At 42.5% G+C, this 18,076-nt stretch overlaps 1 pseudogene across 1 annotated transcript in view; it reads left to right on the plus strand.

Moving 5' to 3' along the window:
* LOC110487300 (VPS10 domain-containing receptor SorCS3-like) overlaps positions 1 to 18,076 on the plus strand; it is a 433,335-nt pseudogene that overhangs the window by 65,299 nt on the left and 349,960 nt on the right. The window contains exons 4-8 of the transcript XR_016485458.1: positions 3,138 to 3,205; positions 5,135 to 5,202; positions 5,454 to 5,566; positions 14,945 to 15,032; positions 15,420 to 15,532. The product of XR_016485458.1 is annotated as a VPS10 domain-containing receptor SorCS3-like (transcript). The remainder of the gene's footprint in view (positions 1 to 3,137; positions 3,206 to 5,134; positions 5,203 to 5,453; positions 5,567 to 14,944; positions 15,033 to 15,419; positions 15,533 to 18,076) is intronic.

Consider the following 18,076-nt stretch of genomic DNA (forward strand, 5'->3'; position numbering starts at 1 on the left):
GGAAAGAAAACACTCTGACGTTTCCAAAACTGCAAAGATATTGTCTGTGAGTGCCACAGAACTGATGTTACAGGCGAAACCCAGATAAAAATCCAATCAGGAAGTGCCGCATTTTTTAAAACCGCCTCATGCCATTGACTCCTTATATGGCTGTGAATGAGCTACGAATCAGCTTACGTTTTCTACGTTTTCCCCAAGGTGTCTACAGCATTGTGACGTCTTTTTAGGCATTTCCCTTGAAGAATGCCTGTAAGGGACAATATATGGCATAGGGTCACATAGTGTCTCCCGGGGGAAAACCTTGTGTAAAATACTGAGGTAGACATTTTTCCAATCACTTCTAATGAGAAGACAATTGCCTTGAAGGATATATTATCGAATACACATTTGCCGTGTTTCTGTCAATATTATGTAGCTAATTTTGAAAAAAGAAGAACAAGTTCAGAACAAAAACTGCCCATTGGAGACCAGACAACTAAGAAGAAGGACATTGTGACATCTGGTGGACAATCTGAGCATGTGCTTTGTTGAAACCAAAAAATAAGGTTTGGTTTCAACAGAGATAGATGACGAACTACTGCATTCAAACACGTAAATACATTCATTGCTTCCTATTCCAAAATGGGCAACGGTTTGTGTGCAGGGTATATGATTAATGTGAAGACAGTCCTAGAATGTGTTCACGATAAATGTCCCTTTTTCTCTATCTTTATATTTTCCCCACCCCTTTCTCCATCTCTGTCTAGTAAGCCGTCATATCTTGTCAGTCCAGGGATGTTTGGCTCATGTAAGTGTGTATATGTATTCTGTGTTATTATTTAGTTTGTTTGTAAATAAATAATTAAACACATTTGTGTGGTAGTGAATGATGAGCAAAGGTTGGGGTTCCTGCAGATCCAGGAGAGTTACGACTGTTCAGAATGAGACTGATACAGTGCCTTGCGAAAGTATTCGGCCCCCTTGAACTTTACGACCTTTTTCCACATTTCAGGCTTCAAACATAAAGATATAAAACTGTATTTTTTTATGAAGAATCAACAACAAGTGGGACACAGTCATGAAGTGGAACGACATTTATTGGATATTTCAAACTTTTTTAACAAATCAAAAACTGAAAAATTGGGCGTGCAAAATTATTCAGCCCCTTTACTTTCAGTGCAGCAAACTCTCTCCACAAGTTCAGTGAGGATCTCTGAATGATCCAATGTTGACCTAAATGACTAATGATGATAAATACAATCCACCTGTGTGTAATCAAGTCTCCGTATAAATGCACCTGCACTGTGATAGTCTCAGAGGTCCGTTAAAAGCGCAGAGAGCATCATGAAGAACAAGGAACACAACAGGCAGGTCCGAGATACTGTTGTGAAGAAGTTTAAAGCCGGATTTGGATACAAAAAGATTTCCCAAGCTTTAAACATCCCAAGAAGCACTGTGCAAGCGATAATATTGAAATGGAAGGAGTATCAGACCACTGCAAATCTACCAAGACCTGGCCGTCCCTCTAAACTTTCAGCTCATACAAGGAGAAGACTGATCAGAGATGCAGCCAAGAGGCCCATGATCACTCTGGATGAACTGCAGAGATCTACAGCTGAGGTGGGAGACTCTGTCCATAGGACAACAATCAGTCGTATATTGCACGAATCTGGCCTTTATGGAAGAGTGGCAAGAAGAAAGCCATTTCTTAAATATATCCATAAAAAGTGTTGTTTAAAGTTTGCCACAAGCCACCTGGGAGACACACCAAACATGTGGAAGAAGGTGCTCTGGTCAGATGAAACCAAAATTGAACTTTTTGGCAACAATGCAAAACGTTATATTTGGCATAAAAGCAACACAGCTGAACACACCATCCCCACTGTCAAACATGGTGGTGGCAGCATCATGGTTTGGGCCTGCTTTTCTTCAGCAGGGACAGGGAAGATGGTTAAAATTGATGGGAAGATGGATGGAGCCAAATACAGGACCATTCTGGAAGAGAACCTGATGGAGTCTACAAAAGACCTGAGACTGGGACGGAGATTTGTCTTCCAACAAGACAATGATCCAAAACATAAAGCAAAATCTACAATGGAATGGTTCAAAAATAAACATATCCAGGTGCTACAAAGTATTAACTTAAGGGGGCTGAATAATTTTGCACGCCCAATTTTTTAGTTTTTGTTTGTTAAAAAAGTTTGAAATATCCAATAAATGTCGTTCCACTTCATGATTGTGTCCCACTTGTTGTTGATTCTTCACAAAAAAATACAGTTTTATAACTTTATGTTTGAAGCCTGAAATGTGGCAAAAGGTTGCAAAGTTCAAGGGGGCCGAATACTTTCGCAAGGCACTGGATGAGGTAATGATTAACCTCTCTTGGGTAGGGGCAGTATTTTGACGTCCGGATGAAAAGTGTGCCAAAAAGTAAACTGCCTGTTACTCAGGCCCAGACGCTAGGATATGCATATCATTTGGAGATTTGGATAGGAAACACTAAACACTTTCTAAAACTGGTAAAATTATATCTGTGAGTATAACAGAACTGATATGGCAGTTAAAATCCCGAGGACAAACAACCCCCCCCTCAAAAAAAAACTCAGCCTACCCCTATTTTCAATGGCTGTCACTTTTATTATAAGGCCAAGTCCTCCCAGATTGCAGTTCCTAGGGCTTCCACTAGATGTCAACAGTCTTTAGAAAGAGTTTCAGGTTGGTTTTTGGAAAAATTAGCCAGAAATTGTAGTTTTTCTAGGTGGCTCCCATTTTGGCTGTAGTGTTTCCAAGCTCATGGAAGAGAGCGCGTTCTTTGGTATTTTTCTCCGGTAAAGACAATGACGATTCTCCGTCTTAAATTTGATAGTTTATTTACGTATTAGGGAACCTAAGGTTTGATTATAAGCATTGTTTGACTTGTTTGGAAGAGTTTATTAGTAACATTTGGGATTAATTTTGCATGCATTTTGATGGAGGGAAACTGGGTGGATTATTTACTGAAGTGCGCCAGCTAAACTGAGTTTTTATGGATATAAAGGACGTTATCGAACAAAATTACCATTTGTGATGTAACTGGGACCTTTTGGAGTGCCAACAGAAGAAGATCATCAAAGGTAAGGCATTTTTTTTATCGCTATTTCTGACTTTCGTGTCAGAAGTTGTACGCCTCCCTGGACTTTGGGAGTAAATAGCCGCTGGTTCATGAGCATGTGAAGAGGTTCTACTGGTGAGTCATACGCTTTTCTTTCTTTCTTCTCATCATCCTTCTCTTCCTTCTCTTCCTCTCTGTTGTCCTGATATTTTCCTTTGTTTACTCAGACTCTCCTTACAATCTGTTTTGGAGCATCACTAGAAGTGTGTGGAACAACGTGTTTTTTGCTTTCTGCAATGAAAGAGTCTGTGAAGTGCATTGATCATACGTTTCAACACATTATCTGAATGACTAGTGTTGCTGGTGGGAAATGTTGTCTACCATCCTGCTCATTTCCACTGTTGATATGATTGGACTGAGATTAATCTACATCCACAGTGTCACCATTTCACATTCTGCCTCTCAGATATTATATTCGGGTTCATTTCTCAGATATCATGGCAATTGCACCTTGCATCTAAACAATCATTACTTTTTCATTGGGGGTTATCCAAGCATACGGTATATACATAAAATAGGAAGATACAGTATAACAAGTTGTGCCCGGTGGCATGAGTAATAGACCACCCAGGAAGTTCCTGTTGCCTCTCATCTAATCACGTCAGCCCTCATCCCCCCAACAGCCAACCGCAGTGGCCTTCCCCATTCTGAGAAAGTGCACACTCATCACAAATGTAGCTCTGAATTTGTTCTGCCTAACTGCTTTCCTTCCTAGCGATAGAGGGGATGCTGTTTGTGTGTGTGTGTGTGTGTGTGTCCCGAGCTGCTGCCAGCTATGTCCACAGAAACTTGCATAAATCCGGTGTCTACATTTCATCACATATCCTAAAAAATGTGCTTGATCCAACCCCTTCAAGGACTTTAAACTCTGGCTCTCAGTGCCCCAGGCCCCTCAAGCCATGCTTACAGAGAATTAGGTTTTCAGTCTCGCAGCACCAGGAATGACATACATCACACCGTAGGAAGGCCATATCTCTCCAAGGTAATCCACTACACCCAATAAAATGATATTGTCACACCCTTATCTGTTTATTCTGTCTTTGTGATTGTCTCAACCCCCTCCAAGTGTCACCCATCTTCCCCATTATCCCCTGTGTATTTATACCCGTGTTCTCTGTATGTCTGTTGCCAATTTGTTTTGCTTTGTCAAGCCTACTAGCGTTTTTCCCTCTGTTCCTGTCTCTTGATTGTTCCTGTTTTCAATTTATGCCAGTTTTGAACTTTTCTGCCTGCCCTGACCCTGAGCCTGCCTGCCGTCCTGTACCTTTGCCGCACCTATCTGGATTACTGACCCCTGCCTGCCCTTTACCTGTCTTTTGCCTGTTGGATTAAGAAACTGTTGTTAATTTGACGTTGCCTGCATCTGGGTCTTACCTTGAACTGTGACAGATATAATAGAGTGTTATACAGTACAGTGACTATCTTGAATTATGTGGCACAGTCTTACCATTGTACAGTGCCTGACTTAAGAATTTCCATATTTAGCTTGCTACGTAATTATGATTTTGTGACAGATATCACTTTTTGGTAGAATAACAAACCCACGGTGTCTGGCTGTTGCTGTGGGGTTTGCTAAGGTAATTTGACATTTTGTGACACAGCTCTGGGGAGAACGTCCTCACATGTAAAGACATTGCTATTTTAATGCCATGACTGTTGAGACAACGCTGAAATGAGACGTCTATAACTGGAGTGGAATACCTCTGCTGAGACACATCTCCCTTTGTTTATTGTCTTCTTCCCTCCTTCTCTACCCTCCTCCTCTCCTCTTCTTCCCTCCTCCTCTCCTATTCATCCCTCCTCTTCTCTTCTCTTCTCTCCTCCTCTCCTCTATTTTCCTCCTTCACTTCACCCAATCTTCTCCCATCCTGTTCTTCCCTCCTTCTTTCCTCCTCCTCTTCTTCTCTGTCTCCACTCCTCCTCTTCCATTCTTTTCATTACTTTACCCCTCCTTCCCCCTCTGCCTCTTCATCCCTCCTTCTCTCCACGACTTCTTTAATCCAGGTTTGTAATGGGTCTAGACAAGGAGTCAGATCTGGTTAACATGGAGTGACACAGCCCTCATGGAAATGAATAGCATTACACACATACACACAGCAGAGAAAGGCCCCCATAATATCAGTCCAATTATCAGCCTTCAAACGATAGAAGAGAGCGAGAGTCTGTCAAGGAATAAACCATACAAAAGTGCCCTCAAGTTCAATTCATACAGACATATAGCCTCGGTTTCCAGGCATCCTCACGTTCCCAGGAATAAGAGGCATGATCTGCAGCTGGCTGAATCCAGATATCCATTAATCTCTATCTCCTTGCCTTGCAGGTATACAGTATGTAACATGTCGGGCTCTAACGTGCTCAGAGCCCAACAAAAACGACCCCTTCCCTGGATACATTGACATTAGCTCACTGGTGGTCCAAGATGATCTGTTTATACAGGTAAGGCTATGTCTGAGAAGAATATATTGTATCATATTGCCTTGCAAATGTATTCACCCCCCTTGGCATTTTTCCTATTTTGTTGCCTAACAATCAGGAATTCAAATATTTTTTGAGGGGGTTTGTATAATTTAATTTACACAACATGCCTACCACTTTGAAGATGCAAAATATGTTTCATTGCGAAACAAACAAGAAATAAGGCACAAAAAAAACTGAAAACTTGAGTGTGCATAACTATTCACCCTCCCAAACTCAATACTTTGCAGAGCCACGTTTTGCAGCAATTACTGATGCAAGTCTCGATGGGTATGTCTCTATAAGCTTGGCACAGCTAGCCACTGGGATTTTTTCCCATTCTTCAAGGCAAAACTGCTCCAGCTCCTTCAAGTTGGATGGGTTCCGTTGGTATACAGCAGTCTTTAAGTCATACCAAAGATTCTTAATTGGATTGAGGTCTGGGCTTTGACTAGGCAATTCCAAGACTGTTAAATGTTTCCCCTTAAACCACTCAAGTGTTGCTTTAGCAGTATGCTTAGGGTCATTGTCCTGCTGGAAGGTGAATCTCTGTCCCAGTCTCCGTGGGATGTTCAAAGTTTTGTAAATACATTTTATAACCCAACCCCCGATCTGTACTTCTCCACAACTTTGTCCCAGACCTGTTTGGAGAGCTCCTTGGTTTTCGTGGTGGCGCTTGCCTGGTGATGCCCCTTGCTTAGTGGTGTGGCAGACTTTGGGGCCTTTCATAATAGGTATATGTATACTCAGATTATTGCCAGGTGGACTTTAATTAATTATGTGACTTCTGAAGGTAATTAGTTGTACCAGCTTCATAGCAAAGGGGGTGAATACATATGCACGCACTACTTTTCCATCTTGAATTTTTTTAAATCCAAATAAAAATTCATTTCAATGACAGGTTGTAATGCAACTAAATAAGAAAAACGCCAAGGGGGGTGAATACTTTTGCAAGGCACTTTATGTAGACCATGTTGCATTGCATAGGATGCGCATCGTTAGCCTTGAATGACATGGGAATGTGTTATGTATTATGCACAACTTGCTTTGGCTAGGACTGGGAGGGAGTTTACATATTTTATAGCACCACATGCAACAACTAGTTGATCAGGTGTGAGGAAATGGCATGATAGAGCAATTCAACTGTAATTCATAAAATGTTTTGAATATTTATGATTCATTCTTGTTTTGACACATTGTATTAATGGCAGCATGTTCTTGATTAGAATAGATATGGGGTCCATTGATTGACACAAAGTTTTTTAATTCTTCATTTTGCAATCTGAATATGCATATGTATTGGTAATTATGTAATAGTAATTCTCACCTCTGAACCTTGAATCGTTGCTATGCTGCATGTGTATTTTATTTATACTTTTTCCATAATTTACATTGTTTTTTTGACAATGACACATTCTGTATGAAGAAAATGCACCTCGCATGACATGTAAAATATGCAAAACTTTTATTTCAACCTTAATTTGAGAGTCTGCATTTGGACTCGATCGTGATTCAGATTTGAAAACTAGGGAGTTTTATATTTTTCCACATCAGTCTCCTAGTATGTCATGTTAATCATAATTTGTGCGAGAGAGAGGAATCTGAAATGATAATGTGCTGAATTCTAAGTAATGCTGGTGCAATTTTGGGATCATGTTTTAATTTCCCTCCCGCCCCCTGAATAGTATTTACTTTGACATTGTGCAAATGAGGATGCACAAATTTAAAAGCAAACAGGAAAATTTGAATAAATATCCCGCCAATCCAGTCCAGTATAAATAACTTTTCCATCCAAATGTAACTCCAAAGGCCTACCTAGTTGTTTGAAGTATTTGAAGGGGAAAGATATGGATATATTTCTATTAGAACATGAATTAGGCCCACATGTTTGTCCAACTCAAGTCACATGGTCAAGTAAAGCTCCTTGTCCAAACATTTCCATTAGAGCCAAGAGTTCTCTCTTGAGCAAGTGGCTTCACCAGGAAAACTAGGCTCTAGTAGCCTATGTCAGGGGTTCAGGATGAACGCCTAGCCCTACACATGATGCCTTAAAAAATTCTGGCATGTAGTTTAGTTATAGCCTACTCAGGGCCAAGACTTCTTCATAGTCAGGTCACATGTTCAGAAAAACTCCTGGCCCTACACATGATTGGCTTCATTCTGCCAGCATAATGGTCTGAAATATAGAGCTGTGGTCTACCAGATGCCTCAACCATGTCTGACCACACTCATACATCTCCCTAACTAAACCCACAACCACTCAACCTGAACCTCCAACCGCATCTTCAATTCAGGAAACCTATAATGTTTCCTCATGTTTTGTCACAGCTGGACAGATTCTCTGAAAGGGGTTAATGAAGCATTTTTCAGTTCAAAACCGCCCGTGGTTACTCTCCATCGGTTTTGAACATAACTCAGTTGCATGTGGGACTGTTTCTGGTGAGTGCTCACTGTGCCCAATGCTCTTTCCTCCCAAATTATTTATTTCCCTCTCCTCTCCTCTCCTCTCCCTCCAATTGAAGTGCACTTAGAAGCGCACTATGAAGCCTAATAGGTTCTATCATATAATAATGAGCCTATTTCGCCTGTCCCACTTTCAACCCAGAAAGCCAGCAACTTGTTTAGTGGATACAATTTCGATTAATGGAATTACGAAAGAGTAAGGGGATTAAATAAATGGCTCCTTAGTGCTGACTCTCACACCCTGATCTGTTTCACCTGTCCTCGTTATTGTCTCCACCCCCTCCAGGTGTCGCTTGTTTTCCCCAGTGTATTTATCCCTGTGTTTCCTGTCTCTCTGTGCCAGTTCATCTTGTATTTCCAAGCCTACCACCAGTTTTTCCCGTTTCTGCTTTGCCTTTCCTCCTTTTTCTAGTCCTCTCGGTTTTGGCCCTTGCCTGTTCTGGACTCTTTACCCGCCTGCCTGACCATTCTGCCTGCCCTGACCTCGAGCCTGCCTGCCACTCTGTACCTCCTGGATGACCTTTTGCCTGTCCATGACCATTCTCTTGCCTATTCCCTTTGGATTTATTAAACATCTTAAACTCCAACCATCTGCCTCCTGTGTCTGCATTTGGGTCTCTTCTAGTGTCATGATACTGACGCTAGGACAATCACACTTTTGTTGGCCAAAAATGTTCTCCTGTCCTGATAGCCTCCGAAGCCTGTGCTCTAATTACAGGTTTCTAGCACTTTCTTCCCTTCTCGTGGTGTTTGGACTGCATAGGCTAACAGCTCGAGTGTTTGCTTGCCGAGTTGCTGGTATCATATAGGATGACTTTCCTAAAACAGGTCACTGAGCATTGCTTGACAAAGTTAAATATTTATTTTAATAGAAAATAATGAGGCTATTGATTTTTTTTCTATGAGATGGTTAGAAGTAATGGTGCCGGAGGAGATGGCTGCCGTTTTACGGGCTCCTAACCAATTGTGCTATTGTGTGTTTTAAAAAAAAAATGTTTCTGCCACCGTCTCTTATGACCGAAAAGAGCTTCTGGAAATCAGGACAAAGATTTATTTAACGAGTCGAACAGGGCCCTGATCCCCGTCATTCGCTTGAAGAAGAGACGAAGATATCAGGGACCTAGGTCGGGGTCCCTTGTAAGGATCCGACAGGGAGTTGGTAATCCACCTGTACCATCAGTAGAGGCTCTTGAGTGGCGCAGCGGTCTAAGGCACTGCATCTCAGTGCTAGAGGCGTCACTACAGACCCTGGTTGGATCCCGGGCTGTATCACAACCGGGCTTGATCGGGAATCCCATTAGGCGGTGCACAATTGTCCCAGCGTCGTCCTGAATAGAGGAGGGTTTGGCAAGGAGTAGGCCGTCACCTGAGGTAGAGTATATCATGATAAGCTGCAGACCATAATATTTACCAAGAGAGTTTTGATCTCTATTTTTCGTAGCTGTATTTACCACCGCAAACTGATGCTGGCACTAAGACCGCACTCAATGAGCTGTATACAGCCATAAGCAGAGGCGGCGCTCCTAGTGGCCGGGGACATTAATGCATGGAAATTTACATCCGTTTTACCTATTTTTTTTACCAGCCTGTTACATGTCAACCAGAAGAAAAAAAAACTCTAGACCAACGTTACGACACACACAGAGACGTGTACAAAGCTTACCCTCACCCTCCATTTGATAAATCTGACCATAACTCTATCCTCCTGATTCCTGCTTGCAAAAACTAAAACAGGAAGTACGCACTGATCTAAAGGGTAGAGGTGCCGCTTTCAAAAGAGAGGGACTCTAACCCGGACACTTATAAGAAATCCCGCTATGCCCTCTGAAGAACCATCAAACAGGCAAAGCGTTAATACAGGACTAAGATTGAATCCTACTACACCGGCTTGAAAACTATTACTGACTACAAAGGGAAGCACAGCCGTGAGCTGCCCAGTGACACGAGCCTACCAGACGAGCTAATTGACTATGCGCTCTTCGAGCATGCATGAGAGCACCAGCTGTTCCGGACAGTAAGACCTTTAAACAGGTCAACATTCACAAGGCTGCAGGGCCAGATGGATTACCAGGATGTGAAACTCCAAGCATGTGCTGACCAACTGGCAAGTGTCTTCACTGAAATGTTCAACTTGTCCCTGACCGAGTCTGTAATAACAACATGTTTCAAGCAGACCACCATAGTCCCTGTACCCATAAACACCAATGTAACCTGTCTAAATGAATACTGACTACGTCTGTAGCCATTAACCTGCTGCGACGAGGAATCCCGTATCCGGGAGCGTAATTATAGCCTCAAGCTCATTAGCATAATGCAACGTTAACTATTCATGAAAATCGCAAATGAAATGAAATAAATATATTGGCTCACAAGCTTAGCCTTTTGTTAACAACACTGTCATCTCAGATTTAAAAAAAATGCTTTTCAACCATAGCTACACAAGCATTTGTGTAAGAGTATTGATAGCTAGCATAGCATTAAGCATTTTCACAAAAACAAGAAAAGCATTCAAATAAAATAATTTACTTTTGAAGAACTTCGGATGTTTTCAATGAGGAGACTCTCAGTTAGATATCAAATGTTCAGTTTTTCCAAAAATATTATTTGTGTAGGAGAAATCGCTCCGTTTTGTTCATCACATTGGCTAAGAAAAAACCCCGAAAATTCAGTCATTACAACGGCGAACTGTTTTCCAAATTAACTCCATAATATCAACAGAAACATGGCAAACGTTGTTTAGAATCAATCCTCAAGGTGTTTTTCACATATCTATTCGATGATAAATCACTCGTGGCAGTTTGGTTTCTCCTCTGTTCAAAATGGAAAAATGCACGCACCTGGAGATTACGCAATAGTTTCGACGGAGGACACCGAGCGGACACCTGGTAAATGTAGTCTCTTTTGCTAAATTTTCCAATGATATGCCTACAAATACGTCACAATGCTGCAAACACCTTGGGGAAACGACAGAAAGTGTAGGCTCATTCCTTGCGCATTCACAGCCATATAAGGAGACATTGGAACACAGCGCATTCAAAATCTGGCTCACTTCCTGTATGAAATTTCATCTTGGTTTCGCCTGTAGCATTTGTTCTGTGGCACTCACAGACAATATCTTTGCAGTTTTGGAAACATCAGAGTGTTTTCTTTCCAAAGCTGTCAATCATATGCATAGTCGAGCATCTTTTCGTGACAAAATATATTTTTAAAACGGGAACGTTTTTCATCCAAAAATGAAATACTGCCCCCAGAGGTTCAAGAGGTTAAGTGTTTTGAAAGGTTGGTCATGGCTCACATCAACACCATTATTCCAGAAACTTTAGACCCACCCCAATTTGCATACCTCCCATACAGATCCAGAGATGACGCAATCTCTATTGCACTCCACACTGCCCTTTCCCACCTAGACAAAAGGAACACCTATGTGGGAATGCTATTCATTAACTACAGCTCAGCGTTCAACACGGTAGTGCCCTCAAAGCTCATCACTAAGCTAAGGACCCTGGGACTAAATATCTCCCTCTACATCTGGATCCTTGACTTCCTGAAGCCCCCAGATGGTAAGGGTATCTACCATCTACCACGCTGAGGAGACTGAAAAGATTTGGCATGGGTCCTCAGATCCTCAAAGAGTTCTACAGCTGCACCATTGAGAGCGTCCTGACTTGTTGTATCACCGCCTGGTATGGAAACTGCTCGGCCTCAGACCGCAAGGCACTACAGAGAGTAGTGCGTAAGGCCAAGTATATCACTGGGGCCAAGCTTCCTGCCATCCAGGACCTCTTTACCAGGTGGTCAGAGGAAGGCCTTAAAAATTGCCAAAGACTCTCATAGACTGTTCTCTCTGCAACTGCATGGCAAGCTGTACCGGAGCGCCAAGTCTAGGTTCTTAACAGCTTCTACCCCCAAGCCATAAGACTCCCGAACAGCTAATCAAATGGCTAACCAGACTATTTAAATTGAGCTCCCCCCCCTACTCTCTGTTTATTATCTATGCATAGTCACTTTACCTTGACCAACATGTACATATTACCTCAATTACCTGGATTAACCTGTGTCCACGCACATTGACTTTGTACCGGTACACCCTGTATATAGCCTCGCTACTGTAATTTTATTGTTGCTCAACACTTTTTTTTTAGGGCTTTTAAGTAAGCATTTCACTGTAAGGTCTACACCTGTTTGTAACGTCTGCTTCCAACTCACACCCCCTGAATGCAGCTCACTTTCCAGCCCACTTTCCAGCTCACACTCTCAAACACCTAGATGCCCTGAATGCAGCTCACTCTCCAGATCCCAATCACCTGAATTCTAATAACCTGTTTTCACACACCTGTATGTCATTATCACACTATTTAGTTCAGTTCTTTGCAACCCATCACTGTGAGGTATTGTTTGTTTTGTGACACACGTCTTTCAGAGCTCTGGTTTTCCCGTGATTTACTCCTCCGGTGTATGATAGTTATTGCCTGCCTCACTAACGATGCCTTTTTGCCTGTTATATACCTATTGCCTGATCTCCCAGACAGCAGTACTAGCCTTTTCCCTGCCTGTACTGTTGCCTTTTGACCACCTGTGTATGACCTTCTGCAGCCCCTGGACCCAGCTACCTGCCTCCTCCTGTGGTCCTTTGCAATTAACACCTGCTGCACCCTGCACTTTAAACCAGTTCGTCTGTCTCCCCTCATGTTCATTACACTGTTGTATTCCGCGCATGTGACAAATAACATTTTATTTGATTTGCCCACGTCTACCTTCAAACCACAAAGGGCGTCGACAACAGAAGACGATGTGAGAGGAGCAGTTTCTGCTGTATTTTTTATTTTATTTTACCTTTATTTAACCAGGTAAGCTGATTGAGAACAAGTTCTCATTTACATCTGCGACCTGGCCAAGATAAAGCAAAGCAGTGAGACACAAACAATAACACAGAGTTACACTTGGAATAAACAAGCGTACAGTCAATAACAAAATAGAAAAAAGAAAAAAGGAGGTGCTCTTGTTCTCCGTGGACTTTAGTGTCCCAAAACTTTTTGGAGTTAGAGCTACAGGATGCACATTTCTGTTTGAAAAATGTAGCCTTTGCTTTACTGACTGACTGTATGTATTGGTTTCTGACTTCCCTGAACAGTTGCATATCGCGGGGACTATTCAATGCTTGTGCAGTCCGCCACAGGATGTTTTTGTCATGTACTGTCATGTTGTGTCTTGTCTCTGTCCTTTCCCTTCACCCTGTCTCCCTCTGCTGGTCGTTGTTAGGTTACCTTTTCTCCCCCTCTTTCCCCCAGCTGTGCCTTGTCTCCTCCTAACCACCTCGTCACCCCTTTTCCCACCTGTTCCCTTTTTCCCTCTGATTAGGTCCCTATATCTCTCTCTGTTTCTGCTCCTGTCCTTGTCGGATTCTTGTTTGTTGTGTTTCATGCCTGAACCAGACTGTCGTCATGTTTGCTGTAACCTTGTCTTGTCCTGTCGGAATCTGCCGGTCCGTCTGAGCCTACCTATGTTTGGTAATTAAAGAAGCTCTGTTTAAGTTAATTCGCTTTTGGGTCCTCATTCACGCACCGTAACAGTTTTTGTGCTGGTCAATGGCAGTCAGGTCTGGAGTGAACCAAGGGCTATATCTGTTCTTAGTTCTACATTTTTGAAAGGGGCATACTTATTTAAGATGGTGAGGAAATGACTTTTTAAAGAATGACCAGGCATCCTCTACTGATGGGATGAGGTCAATATCCTTCCAGGATACCCGGGTCAGGTCGATTAGAAAGGCCTGCTCGCAGAAGTGTTTTAGGGAGTGTTTGACAGTGATGAAGGGGTGGTCGTTTGAACCCGGACCAAAAGCGGATGCAGGCAATGAGGCAGTGATCGCTGAGATCCTGATTTGGAAACAGCAGAGGTGTATTTGGAGGGCATGTTGGTCAGGATAATATCTATGATGGTTCCCATGTGGATTTAGGGTTGTACCTGGTTGGGTTCCTTGATGATTTGTGTGAGATTGAGGGCATCTAGCTTAGATTGTAGGACTGCCGGGGTGATAAGCATATACCAGTTTAGGTCACAGAACGAACTCTGAAGATGAGGGGCAATCAATTCACATATGGTGTCCAGGGCACAGCTGGGAGCTGAGGGGGGTATATAAACAGTCGGCAATAGTGAGTGACTTATTTCTGGAGAGATTCATTTTTAAAATTAGAAGCTCAAACTGTTTGGGCATAGACCTGGAAAGTATGACAGTACTTTGCAAGCTATCTCTGCAGTAGATTGCAACTCCTCCCCCTTTGGCAGTTCTATCTTGATGGAAAATGTTGTAGTTGGGTATGGAAATCTCAAAAATGTTGGTGGCCTTCCTAAACCAGGATTCAGACACGGCAAGGACATCAGGGTTGGCAGAGTGTGCTTAAGCAGTGAGTAAAACAAACTTAGGGAGGAGGCTTCTGATGTTAACATGCATGAAACCAAGGATTGTTTGATTACAGAAGTCAACAAATGAGAGTGCCTGGGGACACGCAGGGCCTGGGTTAACCTCCACATCACCCGAGGAACAGAGGAGGAGTAGGATGAGGGTACAGCTAAAGGCTAGCAAAACTGTTTGTCTGGTGAATTTTGGGACAGAGAATAATAGGAGCAGATTTCTGGGCATGGTAGAATAGATTCAGGACATAATGTGCAGACGAGTATGGTGGGGTGCGGGTACAGTGGAGGTAAGCCCAGAACACTGAGTGATGATGAGAGAGCTTGCATCTCTGGACATGCTGGTTATACTGGGTGAGGTCACCGCGTGTGTTGGGGGTGGGACAAAGGAGGAATCTGAGGCATGTAGAGTGGGACTAGGGGCTCCACTGTAAACTAAAACATAACTGTCCTAAACAACAGTATACAAGGCATAATGACTTTTGAGAGAGACATAAAATAGATCCATCCCTCAAAATCAAACTGCCCAAATATTCTCTGCCTAAGGTAAGCAACATTAATTTTACAGTGATAAACACATGCCTCTGGATATACATGCAGGAGATCAATTATTCAGATTGAGTAATTTTTTGTATTTAGTACATTTGTTATACTTTTTAACTCTGATTTGTTGGGAAAGATCTCGTAGGTAAGCATTTCACGGTAAATGCTACACCTGCTGTATATGGCGCACGTGACAAATAAAATGTAATTTGATTTGAAGTAATTAGTAGCATTACTACACAATGGTGTGTAGTCTCATAGTGTGTAGTCTGACTCTTCTATTGCTGCTGTTAAAGACACTATATATTGTGTAGAGAACATTGGCAGCTATAGTGTTAAACATTCAATATGCACACGAGACCTGATCTTGTGACGCCCAACACTTACACGGCAGCTTGTTTACAACCCCAACCCATAAGATACATCATTGCTGCAGTGCCAGAGTGGAACCAGAAGGACACATACAACCTGTACCTCTCCGACACCCTGGCCATGGAGAATGTCAAGACCACCCAGATGCTGGACCTGTATGAGGTAAGTGCTCACAGTGTGGATGACGCCTACCACCGACACCAACAGACTGGTTATTCCTTATGTCATCTCATTAACAATCATTGCAGATGGTCCCCTCTCCTTTTTTCCCTTCTTTCTCAGAATGAATCTCCAGTTTATCACCCAGACACTGGCAGGTGTGATGGAGGGAGGTAGAGGAGTGAGATATGGGTCTGATCTTCAGAGTCAGAAGTCATGAACAATGTTATTACTCTTGCTGCTGCTCCTTCTAACATAGGTGTTAACGGTTAACAAAAACGGGCTTAGTATTGAAATTGATGGTGACACCCAGTCTGTAAAACTGGTTGAAGTTACGACAATCCAGTTTTCCATTCAGTATGATGTTGTGTTAACTAGTTTAACCCTCTGTGTATGCATGCATGTCCTAATCACAAACTATTGTAAACTTATGAAGTTATGCTGTATGTATCGCTGAAAGATCAATCTGGATAATCTTTCCTTCAATCTACATGTTTTTCTCCATCTCTAATCTTAGACATTTAGTGTTAGGTTTTTCATTCAATCCATCTTCCAGAGGTATGAACTTCAACACTGAATATTACAGAACATCCTAACTTGCCTAACACAGTTAATACTCAGAGTGGTAGGCCTACAACCCAATGATGAACTACCTGATTCCCTAGTTACTCAGAGCTATAAATAGCTTTTGAATGAGTGAGTGGTAGGATGGAGTTAGGAGGAGATGGAGGGAGGGAGGGTTAGCTAGATGATTTAGGTAATGTAATGGTCATGATGATGATGCTCCTTTCTGTTAGCTTAGCTGTGTGTGTGTGTGTGTGTGTGTGTGTGTGTGTATGTGTATTAGCTCTCTGCCAACACTCTTAAACCCTCCTCCCATTTCCCCCCTATTCGGAACCTCTGATTTTCTTATTCAGCAGTGTATCCATATTAATAATAGATTGCAGAAAGCTTCATTATGTATATTGAATTATTTTAAAAGGCTCTCTGCGGGAGACTAAGTGCATGTACCGAGGGAAGTCTGGTTTCTCAGTGGTCATTTATCATACCAGTGCTACTGTGATGAAAGTTTTTGTGTTGTTTGCTTTGTCTATATAGATGGATCCACATGCATACATCAGTCTATATTTAATATTACTAGAGCACTGGACATTGTTGTTTTGCCTACGTAGATGTTTCCACACGCACGCATACAGGTAACTGCCAAAATAAAGAAAACACCAACACAAAGCGTCTTAATAGGGCATTGGGCCACCACGAGCCAGAACAGCTTCAATGCACCTTGGCATTGATTCTACTAGTGTGTTTGGAACTCTATTTGAGGGATGGGACACCATTATTCCACAATAAATTCCATTATTTGGTGTTTTGTTGAGGGTGGTGGCCGCTCCAGAATGTCCCATAAGTGTTTAATTGCGTTGAGATCTGGTGACTGAGACGGCCATGGCATACAGTTTACATAATTTTCATGCTCATCAAACCATCCAGTGACCACTCGTGCCCTGTGGATGGGAGCATTGCCATCAGGATTTAACTGCTTCACCATAGGTTGAAGTTTATCCCTCAGAATGGCTGTGTATTTATTGGCATTTACCTTGCCTTCTAATGGGGTTGAGTTTTCCATTCCAGGAAAAATCACCCAAAACCATAACAGAGCCACCAGCACCCTCATTTACTCAAGTGTTTCCTTTATTTTGGCAGTTACCTGTCGGTCCATATGTACTATTACTAGATGACAGCAACACATACAGTACCAGTCAAAAGTTTGGACACCTACTCATTCAAGGGTTTTTCTTAATTTTACTATTTTCTACATTGTGGAATAATAGTGAAGACGTCACAACTATGATATAAACATGTGGAATCATGTAGTAACCAAAAAGTGTTAAACAAATTGTCACGCCCTGACCTTAGAGAGCCTTTTTATTTCTCTATTTGGTTAGGTCAGGGTGTGATTTGGGTGGGCATTCTAGTTTATCTGTTTCTTTGTTGGCAGGGTATGGTTCCCAGTCAGAGGCAGCTGTCTATCGTTGTCTCTGATTGGGAATCATACTCGGCCAGCCTTTTTCCCACCTGTGTTTGTGGGTAATTATTTATTGTCTGTGTGTGTTTGTGTGCGCCACGGTTGAGTCACGCTCGGTTTCTGTTTACCTGTTTTTTGTGAAGGTTTCACTTTATTAAAGATGTGGAATTACATGCACGCTGCGCATTGGCTCATTTATGACAGGGAGTTTGGAGACCGTGAACGTGACAGAATTACCCACCACAAAAAGACCAAGCAGCGTGCGCCAACTTGGAGGACGAGCTGGACCGGGGAGGAGATTATGGCAGGGGACAAGACAAGATCACAGAAGCCCGAGAGGTAGCTCCAAAACATTTTTCGGGGAGGCACACGGGGAGATTGGCGGAGTCAGGGTTTAGACGTGAGCCAACTTCACATGCTTATCGTGGGGAGCATGTGACCGGTCAGGCACCGTGTTATGCAGTGGCGTGCACTGTGTCTTCAGTGAACATTCACGGGCCGGTGCGCTCTGTGCCAGCTCCCCG

Source organism: Oncorhynchus mykiss, chromosome 13 (assembly GCF_057628025.1).
Source record: "Oncorhynchus mykiss isolate SJ-2025 chromosome 13, ASM5762802v1, whole genome shotgun sequence".
Lineage (NCBI taxonomy): Eukaryota > Metazoa > Chordata > Actinopteri > Salmoniformes > Salmonidae > Oncorhynchus > Oncorhynchus mykiss.